Source organism: Apodemus sylvaticus, chromosome 2, assembly GCF_947179515.1.
Source record: "Apodemus sylvaticus chromosome 2, mApoSyl1.1, whole genome shotgun sequence".
NCBI classification, from domain to species: domain Eukaryota; kingdom Metazoa; phylum Chordata; class Mammalia; order Rodentia; family Muridae; genus Apodemus; species Apodemus sylvaticus.
The window spans coordinates 31228873-31246727 of NC_067473.1; positions in this window are offsets into that span (position 1 = coordinate 31228873).

Below are 17855 nucleotides of genomic sequence, written 5' to 3' on the forward strand. Positions count from 1 at the left end.
CAAAGGAAATCTCCTTGTTAGTAGAACAGAAACTCTGGCCTGGATATAGACCCCTAACAGTCCATGTTAATATAGTCCATGTTAATTACCGGGCTAAGTTAGTACCCCAGGAAGATAAATTCACCTTAAGTTATGCTAAAGATCTAAAAGAACAATATGTCCTTTAATTAGATGATGTACCTTTCTCTCTGAGAATTCCTGTGCCACAGAGTAGTCTCTTATCAGACAATGGGTCTACAGCTTGGTCATTGTGCCCACTTTCCTGAAGCAATCAAAAAAGATTAATTTTCTCCTTCCTTCGATTTCCAAACTGCGCATGTTTTACCTAACAATTTGGGATTCCCAGCGCTTTGGTAGACATTCTTTCTTTAAAGCACTCCTCCCTGTAATGCAGCTGACAGCCACTAAGTGGCTGACCTCCATGCCAGTTTAACTCAAATGGCCTGATACCCGCTCGCTCAACCCTCCATCCCCTCATGCACGCACACCTCTTTTCTTCCCTGTTATCCTCTTCTGGACAGCCGCCAAGATTTACAGAGTGTCTACTCCAGGATTTTTCTTTTCAAACTTTAATAAAATTGTTCTCAAGCTTAAAATAAAAATGGCTGCCCAATAACCCTGTAAGATTGGCAACAGTAGCTTCTCCATATCATAGATTAGAAAATAGAGCCTCAGGGATGTTATTCAACATCGCTCAGGTATCCTGAGAGTAAAGGCAGAGCAATCAAAGCCTTAGCGATGTGCCTGCGGCCTGTCCTCCCCATCTGCACGGACTCGCCACCATTTTTAAACATGTTCAACTCACCTGAACACAGTGGCATTCAGAGATGCAAACCTCAATATCTTAGAAATTCTGGACATGGAAATTCTTGATGTTTACAAGAAATGCATACGTTTCAGGGAAGGAATCTCTGAGAGAATAATCTAAGTCATTTCTTAGAGACCTTTCTAACCGCCCTTGAGCAACACCATTGGTGATATCGATACCCTCTTGCCAGTCATCCACTTCTTCATTATTCTGCGACAAGAAACTTTGGCCAAGCACATTGAATTTCTGGTTTTCTACGGGGAAAAAAATGATCAAGAAAATACAAATGAAGTGAAGGAGCACCAAACTCATATCCATTTTGGGCCTTCAGTCTTAGTGCTGAGTTTTCTTTGAGACTATATAAATTCTAAGGATGTTGGAACTTTCTGTTTGAACACGATATCTGCCTGGGACATTTCCTCTTACAGGATATTAAACAAGATAATCACACCTGTCCTTCTGCGATAACAGAAGCAGTTGAGGGCCTCCATCAGCTGTGAGTCTTTGGCACTGGACAGAAGTAAGCAGTATTAATGGGCTGCTCTGTTTTTTTTTTTTTTTTTTTAAACCCACAGCCAGCCAGCCAGGCAGGAAGAGAGCTTATTCTGCTCTGGAAACAGGTGCCTGGGCTGGCTGCTCAGGAGGGGTGCTGTGTGACCTCACAAGCTGCCAGGAGCAGCTACTTTCTCTGGCTGTGGGGGTGGCATTTGACATAAGAACATTGTGGAGAATGAGAGAACATTAGCAGTACAATTAACAATTCGCATCACCTTTAAAAATAGGGCCTATTTTTACATTTCTGAGTTGTGAGAAGTTCCTTCTCTGAGATGTTGCTGTTTTCGAGGATGAAAGACTAAAATTAAATGTCTTCTTCTTCATCAAGTGGCCTTCCTTTAAAATTTTTCATCAGGCAGGGTCACTATGAACAGCAATTCTTATCAGGAGAGAAGTAAACTCCAGGGATTAGAGAGCATAATTAGTATTTAGCTCAAAGACTCTCACTTTTAGTAAATCCTCAGGATGCTGGAGACTTCAGCTCATTATCTAGTTTGCAGAGGTTTACACTAAAATTGGAGTTTGGCAGTGATTTTTCTGTAAAACAGTTTGTAACCAGTTGGTATTCCAACAGTACTAAACTTTCTTTTTATATTATTAGGTGATGGATCACAATCTTTTCACAAATTTAAACACTTGGGGAAGTTTTCTGGTCCTAGCAAACTGGTTTTATTAGTCTGCCCTAGAACCCAAATTACTGAAATTAAACGTATTTCTGGTAATTTTATTTTATTTAGTTAAAATGAGTTCTTGAAATTCCCTTTTTTTCCCCTCTGAATTTTTTAAAGAAGGCCTATGAAGGAAGATAATTAAATTTCTTAGTTAATTTAATTTTAACCATAACCAGGGCCTTGAAAGAGATGCCCCTAAGATGAGTTGCTGGGTCTGCAGTCTGGGACCTTGGGCTACTGTTTCTGGTCTTCCTACATGAGACTAAACAGAGAGAGAGGCCATATGGAGCTCAGTACTACAGCTGTTTGTCATAAAACATCATCTTCCTTTGTTCCTGTTGCTATGGCTTCTCTCAGAAGGCAATGGTGCTACAGTTTCAGCTTGGATGGAGAATAATTATAAGTGACACCAGTGTCATACAAGTGATGCCAGTGTCATACTTAGCAGGTTGATGAAAAGAAACTACCCAGAAGATGAAGAGGTTCCCAGACATGGCAAGATGGGACATGAGAGTGAAATACAAATTTCGCATCAATGGACCATCTGTCTAGTGAGACAATCCAATACAGTTAGGAGGAATATTACATTGTGAACACAGGATTTTTCCTTAGCCTTCTTTTTGGTTGCCTCTTTGATATATTCCCTCAGGTACCATGACAGACACAAGAGCCTAAGCCACTGCCAGTTTCTGAAGAGTTCCAACAAAGGTAGAAGCTGGAACAGCCTCCGGCTAAAAGAAAGGACTCTCTGAATAAGACACTCTCTGAGGCTAAGAATATCTGTGGATAATCCTGTGTGGGGCCAGAGCCCAGGGAGATCATTATTTATGTTAGGTATATACTTAGTTTCAGCAAGGCCTCTAACTGTAGAATCAGTAGTAAGTGTTTCCATTTAAGAAATAATGAGTCCAAGTAACAGTTATTAGGTTTATAAGGCAGCTATAGTGTAGAAGACGATGTGACCTTGGTTCAAAGCTGTGCACTCAAGGAATTTCCACAGCAAATGCAATCCAGTTGGGGTAATTTATCTTAAAAGTCTTCAAACCTTGAATCAAATATATTGATTAAAAGTAAAAATGATTTTATACCTAGAAGAGTCAACTAGGATGTAGGTTTAGGTTGAATAAATTCTGCTTTCTGCATTTGTTTCACTTTTGGGGAACAACAACTGACCAACTTTCTCAATCCCCTCATTGACAGTATGTCATAGAAAACAAAAAAAGGGACACAAATGAAAAATTTGAACAGTCTCAAAACAGAACTACCATAATTGCTCACTAACAAAACTGGGTAGACATGGGATAGTAATGGTCAACATATTACTTTTTAATTTTATTATTTGCTATATAAAACTCCTGTTTTTATCTACTGACCTAAATATGGATGTGATTTTCTCAAGTCTATGGAACAATTCCTAGAATAGGAAACATGTTGAACTTTAAAGGATATTTTGGCCTCTGGGGACCTGCCTAGCTCTGGCTTTGGGTATATATAGAAAGTGGTTCATTCTGACCTCAGCCCCAAAGAAATCTTCTTTGAAGACTCATTGTCTAACCAGAATCTGTTATATGCTAATAAGCAATCTGTACAAAGTCAGTAGTAATAGAAAGACCCACTACTGTAGAGTCCCATGTCAGTGAAGGAAACAGAATAAATGGACCACAACAATCCTTTCTTCAAAGTGCTACACAGAAATGTAGTTCTCGAAATCTTGGGAAATTGATCATCTCTTGTGTTTTTGTATATATGCAGTGCTGGTTGGGGAGACCAGGGAAGAAGATGCAATAAAGTAGATGTGATGTTTGATGGCAAAGGTGCTAGCACTGCCTTAGGTCAGGCAAGCTTCTAGAGAAAGAGGTGAAACAGTCACTTCTAAAGGAGCTCTCTGGATTCCATAAATTGAGGCACCTCTAGAAATGTGTCTAAAGTTGGTCCAAAATATTGAAGTGGAAGTCTTGAACTTTATTCTTTAGTGAGTAAAAATATGAGGTATGTGGACTTGTCAATACCTGGCACAGTTCACCATGAGGACATGGTAGACAAAGAAAGTCTACCATGTATAAATCCAAATGTAAACCCAGACCAAGAAAGCCTGGTTGATGTAGGTCATCTACATTGAATTTAATTTAGTTAAATGTTAAGTGTAAATTTCTCTTTTCTTTGGAAACTTAGTTATGTCAAATGATGTTTTGCTGGAGCAAACAGTTGAAAGAATGTTTTGCTAAAGCAGACATGTGGAAGAATGTTTTCCTAAACCAGAGAAAGGTGAAAAGATGTTTTGTTAAAGCAAACACATGAGAAGACATATGATGTTTAGAAAGAACATGAATATGACCACAGAGAGTGGGACAAGGCTCCTGCTTTGGTTCCCCTTGAACTGCCTCACTAGTTACCACTCACAATGCTCTGCTATTGGATCACCTTGCATCTCATTGCTGATCTTCACTTGTTGTGACATTGTAGATAGTAACTTACCAAAGAAGTTCTCACAATATTGCACTGTGTCTTGCTATTTCCACGAACTCCACTGATCCAGCAGAGCCTCCTGGTTTGTTTTGTACAGAGCTACTGGTGCTGATTCAAGTTTGGTGTCTACTGAGTGAATTGGACTGCAGCCTCTGGTTTGGGATTGGTGGTTTGCTGGTAGACTATACTGCTGATATGTTGACAACAAATATTGGAATCACCCCCAAAGAACTATTTCTAAACAGATCCACCTCTTCTATTTTCTAATAACTTTTCCTCTGGTGGGTGGTGGGCTCGAAGGGAGGTTAAAACATTTAAGAACCCTTATTAAAATGAGTTTTGAAAAAAATCTTAGCCTGTGTAAGAGTTTTTAAAATGTGAATTATTGTACATGTACTCCATGCCTATAGCATACACTGATAAAATTCTATATCCGCTAAAAATTGCTGTCTAACTGAAGGTCATTTTTTTTCTTCACTCATACTTTTATAAAAAAGATGCTAACATGCACAAAACTATTTATTGTAGTGTAAAGTTAATAGAAGATGTCTTTCAGAAGAGAATGGACATGTTTATTTGTCTTCTATAGTAGTAGATCTCCTTTTGCCCCCAAGAACACTATGAAAATATATGTAATATATATGGGAACTATATATGGAAATTTATTTAACCTCTCTCTGAAAAGCCCTTATAATTTGGTTTTGAATTCTGCAATAATACACATTGTTGAAAACATTCAGGATATTAACCAGCTCTAGAAAAGAAAATAAATTAAGCAAAGGCGCTAAGTACAGCAATTTAATTCCGATGACAGTACATGCTGCCTATGTAGATTGCTTCTCACAAAACACACACATTTAATGTTATATGTTAATCAGCTCCATGTTCAATAGGAAAATGATTAGGGCACAAACATTTCATAATAGGAAGTTATGATTGAGGACTGAGAATGATATCTCCTGACTTGCTCTGTGGAACAGATAATCAAGTTGTCTTTCAAAGATTGAACCCGCAGTGAATGTTTTACTTGAGAAATAAATGAAATTGATTATATATTCTAGGCAAAAAAATACACACTATAATTACTTTCAATCTCCTTGTAACATGTTTTTTTCCCTACTAGTAGAGAGCTTCACAATTGTTAGAAAATACAAGGAGATATAAGCAAGAGTGTGCTAATCTAGCAATTAGCTGCAGGAGAGACCTTTTGGGTTAGGCAACCTATCTTTTCATCAAGAAGATGTCACAAATATTCTGTTCAATCAAATTTAAAGACATTTGAGCCAAAAACTCCATCATTTCTCTAAAGGGCATCTTGGATGGATTTATTTGCTGGATTTCAGAAAACAGTGTAGACTTTCACCAAGACTTGCAAATCATTTTATAAAATTATCAGTCTTCAGAACATCTTCAGCCAGATAATAATTTAGGCTCAATTCTTTTGTAAGAACCTATCTTCTTCTCTTGATCCTACCCCCACCCCCTTCAATAGACTAAAATAAAACTAATGAAAATATTGCCTATAGGAGAAGGCAAACCTGAGGCTTTGGCAAGATCGAAGTCCTGTATCTTTAGCCATTGTTCTTTCTTCACCACAATAGTGTTCTACCATCTTTCAAACGTGATCAGTGGGGCAGGCTAGCCAGACCACTGGGCAAGAAGCCCACTGTCTCTCAGAGCCCCACCCTTCAAAGTCGAAGTTACTAGAAATGTGTTCTGTTGTCAGTGAAGTGGAAAAACAAAAGCTAATCTTTTTTGGAGGAAGTGTGACTTCTTGTTTTCTGGAAATCAATACAAAGCTTTCAAGTAGAAGGAATAACCTTTTTATTGTTGCTTTATGGAGATCATATTAAATATTCTGTGCTATCTTTTCTTACATCATCAATTGTAGGGAGTGAATGAAATCCTGAACGGATATATTGTTGGATATGGGTATGCTCATGCCTAGGACCATGCTTCAGCCTCATGGAAATGGTGAGGCTTTCCAAGGTAACGCTCAGAAGGGGAGCAGCAAAGCCTTCCTTGAGTGCATGTGCAGATGTTGATAGTGTATGCAGAAAATATCCATTATAGTTTGTTCCTTTGAGGTTTATAACCTGCAGGTTGTTCCCCTACAGAAATGCTCCCACCAAACAGCTAAACTGGCATGCTTATTGAGTTCTATGCCACAACCTTTTTTGTCTGTGTAAAATAACTATGCTTCCTTGACTATCTGGATGTAATTTTCTGGCCTCCCTGTCTAACTGTGTAAAATAACTCCACTTCCCTGTTCAAATGAATATAATAAACATGCTAAGTCCAGACCACCCTATCCCAGCTTTTCTGTCCATGTGTCTATGTGTTTCTGTGTCTGCCCTTTCCTTATTCCCTCATTGTCGCAGCTAAATCAGTCCCTGGAGCCATGCCAGACCTCATCAATCAATAGTGTCTTTTTATCGCATTTTTCTTTTAAGAAGTTGGCCAAGGCTGGGTAATGGTGACACACACTTTTGATCCCTGCACTTGGGAGGTGGAAGCAGGTAGATCTGTGAGTTCAAAGCCAGCCTGGTTTGCAGAGTGGGTTCTACAACAGCCAAGGCAAAGTAACCCTACCTTGAAAAGGAAAACAAACAAAACACTGGACAAATCCAGTTAGATTATCTTTCATATTGACAAAAGCTCTAATGTCTTTGAAAACAACACAGAAACTGCTTTTTGAATTTACATGTGTTTTTTTCATTTATATTCTTTTTTTATTCCATATATTTTTTATTTACATTTCAAATGATTTACCCCTTTCTGCCCCCCCCACTCCCCCACAGTCACATAAGCCCCCTTCCCTCCCCCTGTACTCCCACCTACCCCTTCCCATTTCCCTGTTCTGGTTTTGCCCTATACTGCTACACTGAGTCTTTCCAGAACCAGGGGCCACTCCTCCGTTCTTCTTGTACCTCATTTGATGTGTGGATTATGTTTGGGGTATTCCAGTTTTCCAGGCTAATATCCACTTATTAGTGAGTGCATACCATGATGGATCTTTTGAGACAGGGTTACCTCACTTAGTATGATGTTCTCCAGCTCCATCCATTTGCCTAAGAATTTCATGAATTCATTGTTTCTAATGGCTGAATAGTACTCCATTGTGTATATATACCACATTTTTTGCATCCATTCTTCTGTTGAGGGATACCTGGGTTCTTTCCAGCTTCTGGCTATTATAAATAGGGCTGCTATGAACATAATGGAGCATATATATCCTTATTACATCCTGGAGAATCCTCTGGGTATATGCCCAGGAATGGTATAGCAGGATCTTTCAGAAGTGAGGTGCCCAGTTTTCTGAGGAACCACCAGACTGCTTTCCAGAGTGGTTGTACTAATTTGCAACCCCACCAGCAGTGGAGGAGTGTTCCTCTTTTTCTACATCCTTACCAACACCTGCTGTCTCCTGAGTTTTAAATCTTAGCCATTCTGATTGGTGTAAGGTGAAATCTCAGGGTTGTTTTGATTTGCATTTGCCTGATGACTAATGAAGTTTAGCATTTCTTAAGATGTTTCTCTGACATCCGAAGTTCTTCAGGTGAAAATTCTTTGTTTAACTCTGTACCCCCATTTTTAATAGGGTTATTTGGTTTTCTGGGGTCTAACTTCTTGAGTTCTTTGTATATATTGGATATTAGCCCTCTATCTGATATAGGGTTGGTGAAGATCTTTTCTCAATTTGTTGGATGCTGATTTGTCCTTTTGATGGTGTCCTTTGCGTTACAGAAACTTTGTAATTTTATGAGGCCCCATTTGTCAATTCTTGATCTTAGAGCATACGATACGCTATTGGTGTTCTGTTCAGGAACTTTCCCCCTATACCGATGTCCTCAAGGGTCTTCCCCAGTTTCTTTTATATTAGCTTCAGAGTGTCTGGCTTTATGTGGAGGTCCTTGATCCGTTGGGAGTTGAGCTTAGTACAAGGAGACAAGGATGGATCAATTCGCATTCTTCTGCATGCTGACCTCCAGTTGAACCAGCACCATTTGTTGAAAAGGCTATCATTTTTCTTTCTTTTTTTTTGAAATGTTTTTTTTATTCAATATAATTTATTTACATTTCAAATGATTTCCCCTTTTCTAGCCCCCCACTCCCCGAAAGTCCCGTAAGTCCCCTTCTCTTCCCCTGTCCTCCCACCCACCCCTTCCCACTTCCCCGTTCTGGTTTTGCCGAATACTGTGTCACTGAGTCTTTCCAGAACCAGGGGCCACTCCTCCTTTCTTCTTGTACCTCATTTGATGTGTGGATTATGTTTTGGGTATTCCAGTTTTCTAGGTTAATAACCACTTATTAGTGAGTGCATACCATGATTCACCTTTTGAGTCTGGGTTACCTCACTTAGTATGATGTTCTCTAGCTCCATCCATTTGCCTAAGAATTTCATGAATTCATTGTTTCTAATGGCTGAATAGTAGTCCATTGTGTAGATATACCACATTTTTTGCATCCACTCTTCTGTTGAGGGATACCTGGGTTCTTTCCAGCATCTGGCAATTATAAATAGGGCTGCTATGAACATAGTAGAGCATGTATCCTTATTACATGGTGGGGAATCCTCTGAGTATATGCCCTGGAGTGGTATAGCAGGATCTTCTGGAAGTGAGATGCCCAGTTTTCGGAGGAACGGCCAGACTGATTTCCAGAGTGGTTGTACCAATTTGCAACCCCACCAGCAGTGGAGGAGTGTTCATTTTTCCATTGGATGTTTTCAGCCCTTTTGTCGAGGAACAAGTGGCCATAGGTGTGTGGGTTCATTTCTGGATCTTTAATCCTATTCCATTGATCTGCCTGCCTTTCACTGTACCAATACCATGCAGTTTTAAACACTATTGCTCATAGTATTGCTTGAGGTCAGGGATACTGATTCCCCCAGAATTTCTTTTGTTGTTAAGAATAGTTTTAGCTATCCTGGGTTTTTTGTTATTCCAAATGAATTTGAGAATTGCTCTTTCTAACTCTATGAAGAATTGAGTTGGAATTTTGATGGGTATTGCATTGAATCTGTATATTACTTTTGGCAAAATGGCCATTTTAACTATATTAATCCTGCTGATCCATGAGCATGGAAGGTTTTCCCATTTTTTGAGGTCTTCTTCAATTTCCTTCTTCAGAGTCTTGAACTTCTTGTCCTACAGATCTTTCACATGTTTGGTAAGAGTCACCCCAAGGTACTTTACATTGTTTGTGGCTATTGTGAAGGGGGTCATTTCCCTGATTTCTTTCTCAGCCTGCTTATCCTTTGAGTATAGGAAGGCTATTGATTTGCTTGAGTTGATTTTATAACCTGCCACTTGCTGAAGTTGTTTATCAGCTGTAGGAGTTCTCTAGTGGAGTTTTTTGGGTCACTTAGGTAGACTATCATATCATCTGCAAATAATGATAGTTTGAATTTTTCCTTTCCAATTTGTATCCCTTTGACTTCCTTATGTTGTCGGATTGCCCGAGCTAGTACCTCAAGTACAATATTGAAAACATGAGGAGAAAGGAGGCAGCCCTGTCTAGTCCCTGATTTTAGTGGGATTGCTTCAAGTTTCTCTCCATTTAGTTTGATGCTGGCTACTGGTTTGCTGTATATTGCTTTTACTATGTTTAGGTATGGGTCTTGAATTCCCATTCTTTCCAAGACTTTAAACATGAAAGGATGCTGAATTTTGTCAAATGCTTTTTCAGCATCTAATGAAATGACCATGCGGTTTTTTTTCTTTGTGTTTGAATATACTGGATTGCATTGATGGATTTCCGTATATTGAACCAACCCTGCATCCCTGGAATAAAGCCTACTTGATCATGATGGATGATCATTTTTATGTGTTCTTGGATTCGGTTGGCAAGAATTTTATTGAGTATTTTTGCATGGATGTTCATAAGGGAAATTGGCCTGAAGTTCTCTTTCTTTGTTGGATCTTTGTGTGGTTTTGGTATCAGCATAATTGTGGCTTCGTAGAAGGAATTTGGTAGTGTTCCTTCTGTTTCTATTTTGTGGAATAGTTTGAAGAGTATGGGTGTTAGGTCTTCTTTGAAGGTCTGATAGAATTCTGCACTGAAGCTATCTGGTGCTGTGCTTTTTTTTGGTTGGAAGGCTTTCTATGACCCCTTCTATTTCTTTAGGGGTTATGGGACTGTTTAGATGATCTATTTGGTCCTGATTTAATTTTGGTATTTGGTATCTGTCTAGGAAATTGTCCATTTCCTCCAGATTCTCCCAGTTGTGTTGAGTATAGGCTTTTTTAGTAGGATCTGATGAGTTTTTTGAATTTCCTCAGTTTCTGTTCTTATATCTCCCTTTTCATTTCTAATTTTGTTAATTTGGATACTTTCTCTCTGCCCTTTGGTCAGTCTGGCTAAGGGTTTATCTCTCTTGTTGATTTTCTCAAAGAACCAGCTCCTGGATTCATTGATTCTTTGTATGGTTCTCTTTGTTTCCACTTGATTGATTTCAGCCCTAAGTTTGATGATTTCCCGTCTTCTACTCCTCCTGGTTGCATTGGCTTCTTTTTGTTTCAGGGCTTTCAGGTGTGTCATTAAGCTGCTAGTGTATGCACTCTCTATTTTCTTTGTGGAGGCACTCAGGGCTATGAGTTTTCCTTTTAGCACTGCTTTCATTGTGTCCCAAAGATTTGGGTATGTTGTGCCATCATTTTCATTAAATTCTAAAAAGTCTCAGATTTCTTTCTTTATTTCTTCTTTGGCCAAGGTGTTATTGAGTAGAGTATTGTTCAGGCTCCATATGTATGTGGGCTTTCTGTTGTTTTTCTTGCTATTGAAGGCCACTCTTACTCCATAGTGATCTGATAGAAGGCATGAGATTATTTCGATCTTTTTATATTTGTTGAGGTCTGTCTTGTGACCAATTATATGATCGATTTTAGAGAAGGTACCATGAGGTGCTGAGAAAAAGGTATATTCTTTTCTTTTAGGGTGAAATGTTCTATAAATATCAGTCAAGTCCAATTGGTCCAAAGCTTCAATTAGTTTTATTGTGTCCCTGTTTAGTTTCTGTTTTCCTGATCGGTCCATTGAGGAGAGTGGAGTTTTGAAGTCACCCACAATTATTGTGTTAGGTGAAATGTGTGCTTTGAGCTTTAGTAAAGTTTCTTTTACGAATGAGGGTGCCCTTGCATTTGGCGCATAGATGTTCAGAATTGAAAGTTCTTCTTGGTGGATTTGTCCTTTGACCTGCAAGAAGTGTCCTTCTGTGTCTCTTTTGATGACTTTAGGTTGAAAGTCAATTTTATCTGATATTAGATTGGCTACTGTGGCTGTTTCCTGAGACCATTGGCTTGTAAAATTGTCTTCCAGCCTTTTACTCTAAGGTAGTTTTTGTCTTTGACATTGAGGTGTGTCTCCTGTACGCAGCAAAATGTAGGGTCCTGTTTCCTTATCCAGTCTGTTAGTCTATGTCTTTTTATTGGGCAATTGAGTCCATTGATGTTAAGAGATATTAAGGAATAGTGATTATTACTTCCTACCATTTTTGATGTTATTGTATATATTTGATTGGTTATCTTCTTTTGGGTTTGATGAAAGAAGGTAACTATCTTGCTTTTTCCAGGGTAAAGTTTCCCTCCTTGTATTGGAGTTTTCCTCCTATTATTCTTTGTAGAGGTAGGTTTGTGGTAAGATATTGGGTGAACTTGGTTTTGTCATGGTTTCTCCATCTATTGTGATTGAGAGTTCTGCTGGGTATAGTAGTCTTGGCTGACATTTGTGTTCTCTTAGAGTCTGCATGAGATCTGCCCAGGATCTTCTAGCTTTCATGGTCTCTGGTGAGAAGTCTGGTGTGATTCTGATAGGTTTTCCTTTATATGTTACTTGGCCTTTTTCTCTTGTTGCCTTTAATATTCTTTCTTTGTTTAGTACATTTGGGGTTTTGATTATGTGAAGGGAGGTATTTCTACTCAGGTCCAGTCTCTTTGGAGTTCTGTAGGCTTCTTGTATATTCATGGGCATCTCTCACTTTAAGTTGGGAAAATTTTATTCCATATTTTTTCCTTTTTTTATTCAATATATTTTTATTTACATTTCAAATGATTTCCCCTTTTCTAGCCCCTCCCCACTCCCAGAAAGTCTCATAAGCCCCCTTCCCTCCCCCTGTACTCCCACCCAGCCCTTCCCACTTCCCTGTTCTGGTTTTGCCCTATACTGCTTCACTTAGTCTTTCCAGAAAAAGGGGCCACTCCTCAGTTTTCTTGTACCTCATTTGATGTGTGGATTACGTTTTGGGTATTCCAGTTTTCTAGGTTAATATCCACTTATTAGTGAGTGCATACCATGATTCATCTTTTGAGACTGGGTTACCTCACTTAATATGATGTTCTCCAGCTCCATCCATTTGCCTAAGTACTCCATTGTGTATATATACCACGCTGCTTGCTCCTAGCAGGCCACTGGGTGTACAGCCGACCTCCTGCACTGCCTGGAGATGGGGTGCAGTGGCCCAGGCTGCTCCTGATTCTGAAGCAGAGGCAGGAAGGCTCCTGCCAGACGCCTCAGGGCAGGATCCTCTGCTCTGCAGGGCCTGACTCACCAGAGCTTGCTGCTTGCTCCTAGCAGGCCTCTGGGTATACAGCTGGCCTCTTGCACTTCCTGGAGATGGGGTGCTGTGGCCCAGGCTGCTCGTGGCCCAGGCTGCTCTTGATCCCGAAGTGGAGGCCTGAAGGCTCCCGTCAGAGGCCTCAGGGCTGGATCCTCTGCTCTGCAGGGCCTGACTCCTCCCCTGTATTTCTTTAAGAGATTCATTTATGTCCTTTTTGTGTTCTTCTAGCAGCATCATGAACAGTGATTTTAAATCCAAATCTTGTTTTTCTGCTGTGTTTGTGTAACCAGGACTTGCTGATGTTGGAGAGTTTGGTTCAGACACTGCCATATTGCCTAGATTTCTGTTAGTAGCATTCCTACTTTTGCCCTTTGCCATCTTGTTCTCTGGTGTTAGTTGGTCTTGTCTCTTGCTGGTGTTTGTGCCTCCTGTGAGGCTGTAGGGCTATTTCTGCAACACTGGATGGCTGGGTTTCCCCTGTTACAGATTGTTGATGTGCTGTCCTCCTCTTGGGTGTCCTTGCAGCCCTAGTGTGCCTTGCCCCATGTTGTCTGTGTGAACCAGGCAGTGCCCGTTTGCTCCTTCGGGGAGTGCTGATGGTGTATGCTGCGGGACCTTTTCCGAGTGTTGGTCACTCTGCTGGGCAGCTGATCTCCCACCCAGGTTGGTGCACACAAGGCTAGCCTAGATGCTGAGGGCCTGAGTCTAGGCAAAAGCCTGGCAGGCTAAAGCTAGAGCAAAGTTCCCCTAGGGCTATGACTGTTAATTGGTTCTGTCAGGTAGCCAGGATGGCGGAGTGTGCATGAGCTCCCTGAAAATGCCGGGAGAGTCTGCTGGGCTAACAACCTCCTGACTGGGTTGGCACACAGATGGCCCACCGAGCAGCCCAGGGCCTGGGGGAGTCCAAGGCCTGTCTGTCTTAGACCCCCCTCCCCCCCCCCCCCCCCCGCTATGTTAGCCTCGGGCTATGACTCATAGCAGACTTTGCCTGCTAGAACTCTCTGGCATCTCATAGTCAAAATGGCGGTGCGCCGGGCAGGGCAAACAACCTCCTGGACGGGTTTGCACACTAATAGTCCCCGAAAAGCCCAGGGCCTGGGTGCAGGCCAATGCCCTTCGGGCTTAGACCCCCGCGATGTTGTCCTTGGGTTTTATTTGCGTACCTCAGTCTGTCTGATTTCTCTGGCACCTGAGATCCAAGATGGCAGAGAGCCTCTCGTAACTGACTGGCAGGAGGCAGAGTTCTGATGTAGCTTCTGTGGGGTGAAAGGCGCTGTAAATCTGCCACCGCTTGCAGCCTGGCTGGTCAGCAACGGTAAGTGGTAGTGGGCACAGGGCCTGCCTGGACCCTTTTACCTTGGTTCCACTGCTGATGGCCCTTCCGCTGGACCAGCCAGGCTGCTGCTGCTGCTGCCGCTACCTTTGTGGCCCCCTTACCCCACTCCAGTCTTCGAATTTACATGTGTTTTAACTGCTACATTCTCCACACAATTATTTTGTTTTATGTATGGCATTTGCGTTAAAAATGAAACAAGCTTATCTGTTTAATTATCAGGCATTGTTTTCAGATTCAAGATTTTTATTCATTACTAAATAATTTTTTTCAGACTTAATTATGTCATCCTTTTTAACTTTAAAAGTAGCTATTGCTGTTATATTTAAACATCGCAAATGTTAAGAAGGAGTTTAATTTTAATTTTAAGTCTGACCATGTTAACATGAAAACCATGCTCATGTACATACACATTTGCATTAATATGCACATGACAGGAACATCCATTTTTTTTTTATCGTTCTGATAGATTTTTCCCAAATCAACAGCTTTCGTTACTAGGTATTGAGTTTATAATTGACAAGGTGCTGTGATAGTTTGTTTCTCTGTAATAAATGATCACTGTCTCTTGTGAAGCAAAGATTTTCAAAACTTAAAAGGCAAGCTATACTTATATTACTGCAGGGATAGAGAGATCCAGATCTTGAAAACTAACGAATAAAACAAAGGAAAAAAACCCCACAATCATCCTACATCTAAATCTAATTCCTTTCCTTTTTATCTTTCACATGTGTTATTCAATGAGAAGACTGGCTGGAGGCCCTTGCTTTTCTCTGGTTCCCCTCTCCCAGAAAGTCCCATAAGCCCTCTCCCTTCCCCCTGGTCCCCAATCCACTCCTTCCCACTTCCCTGTCCTGGTATTCCCCTACAATGCTGCATCGAGCCTTTCCAGGACCAGGGGCCTCTTCTGCCTTTTTCTTGGGCATCATTTGATATGTGAGTTGTTTCTTTGGTATTCCAAGCTTCTGGGCTAACTTCCGCTTATCAGTGAGTGCACATCATGAGTGTTATTGGGTTATCTCACTCAGGATGTCATTCTCCAGTACCACCCATTTGCTTAAGATTTTCATGGATTTATTGTTTTAAATAACTGAATAGTACTCCATTGTGTAAATATACCACATTTTCTGTATCAATTCCTCCACTGAGGGGCATCTGGGTTCTTTCCAGTTTCTGGCTATTATAAATAGGGCTGCTATGAACATAGTGGAGCATGTATCCTTATTGCATGCTGGGGAATCCTCTGGGTATATGCCCAGGAGTGTTCCAGGACTCCTTAACTAACCCAAGTCCAGGTTTAAATAGTCATATCAAAATGACAGGGCTGGAGAGACAGTGCACTCAGTAAAGCGTTTGCTCTACATGTCCACGGCCTGACTTTGATTCCTAGAAATAAAGTGAGAAAGCTGGAAGTGGTGCCATGTGCTTATAATCCCAGCCCTGGGAAGGTAGAGCCAGACGGGTCAGTGTCCAGCTGACTTGGTGAGTTCCAGGCCAGTGAGAGACCCTGCCTCAACTAACAGCAAAAACCAGGTTTTGTCTGTATTTCAATTGTCTCTTTGAATTCATGTGTGTATCAGGATTGTGGTTGTAATCTAGGTGAGAAAGTTAAAGACCACCATGCGTTTACGGCCAAATTAGTAATTTTTGTTTGTTTGTTTCTTTTGAGACAGGTTTCTCGGTATAAGACCTGACTGTCCTGGAACTCGCTCTGTAGACCAGGCTGGCCTTGAACTCAGAAATCTGCCCACCTCTACCTCCCAAGTGCTGGGATTAAGGGTATGCATCACTACTGCCTGGCTTTTTCTGTTTTCTTTTCTTTTTTTCTTTTTTCTTTTTTTTTTTAATTTTCAAGATTTATTTTATATGTGTGACACTGTCAGTCTCCTCAGACACACCAGAAAAGTTATCAGATCCCATTACAAATGTTTGTGAGCTACCACATGGTTGCTGGGAATTTAACGCAGGATTTCTGGAAGAGCAGTCAGTTCTCTTAACCTCTGAGCCATCTCTCTTGCCCCCTAGAATTCTTTATTAGCTGGTGACCAAAAACAGGCATTTTGAAAAAATTCTAGGCAACAACATTTATAAAGGTTAAAAACCTCAATGTCATCACAGTTAGGGGAACGTGTTAACTTTTGTTATGACTAAACATTCACAATATTATGGTTACAGATCTGGGCCATGGTCAGTACCATGGAAAATCCTAAAAGTATTACCAAGATGGACATCACTGATAGGCTGGAAACAGTCTGAGCAGACACAAAATGGAAACCAGGTAAGATCTGTATGAGAAAAGTGTTACTTCAGTGACTTCATGGTTATGTCTGGGGCAATCTGTTTACATGGAGTCAATCATAACCTCTGGCTTTTACAATCTTTTTTTTATTGATATATTTTTTTATTTACATTTCAAATGATTTCCCCTTTTCTCAGTCCCCCTGTTCCTCCACCTACCCCTTCCCACTTCCCTGTTCTGGAATTCCCCTATACACTTGCACTGAGTCTTTCCAGAACCATGGGCCACTCCTCCATTCTTTTTGGACATCATTTAATTTGTGGATTATGTCTTGGGTATTCAAAGTTTCTAGGCTAATATCCACTTATCAGTGAGTGCATAGCATGATTGATCTTTTGAGACTGGGTTACCTCACTTAGTATGATGTTCTCCAGCTCCATCCATTTGTCTAAGAATTTCATGAATTCATTGTTTCTAATGGCTGAATAGTACTCCATTGTGTAGATATACCACATTTTTTTTTATCCATTCCTCCGTTGAAGGACACCTGGGCTCCCTCCAGCTTCTGGCTATTACAAATAGGGCTGCTATGAACATAGTGGAGCATGTGTCCTTATTGCATGCTGAAGAATCCTCTGGATATATGCCCAGGAGTGGTATAACAGGGTTCTCAGGAAATGTCATGCCCAGTTTTCTGAGGAACCACCAAACTGATTTCCAAAGTGGTTGCACCATCTTGCAATCCCACCAGCAGTGAAGGAGTGTTCTTCTTTCTCCACATCCTCGCCAACACCTGCTGTCTCCTGAGTTTTTGACCTTAGCCATTCTGACTGGTGTGAGGTGAAATCTCAGGGCTGTTTTGATTTGCATTTCCATAATGATTAATGATGCTGAACATTTGGCTTTTACATTCTTTATGCCTCCTCTTTTGCATAGATTTCTGAATCTTGAAGGAAGAGGTTTGATGAAAATATCCCACTTGGGGCTGAGTGCTCCAAAGTCTCTCACACTCTGCACATCATGTAGTTACAGGTCTCTGTGTTGGTTCCGATCTACTGGAAAAAGCAGCTTCTTTGATGAGGGCTGAGAGACTGTGGCAGCACAAACAATACCTGCACATGTTTCACCCAGGGAAAATCCCCACCCTGCAAAGGGGAAATGAACACAAATTCCCACCCCTAACCTAGAAGCTATTTGCAGTTGATACGTGTTGGTAAAGGGAATGC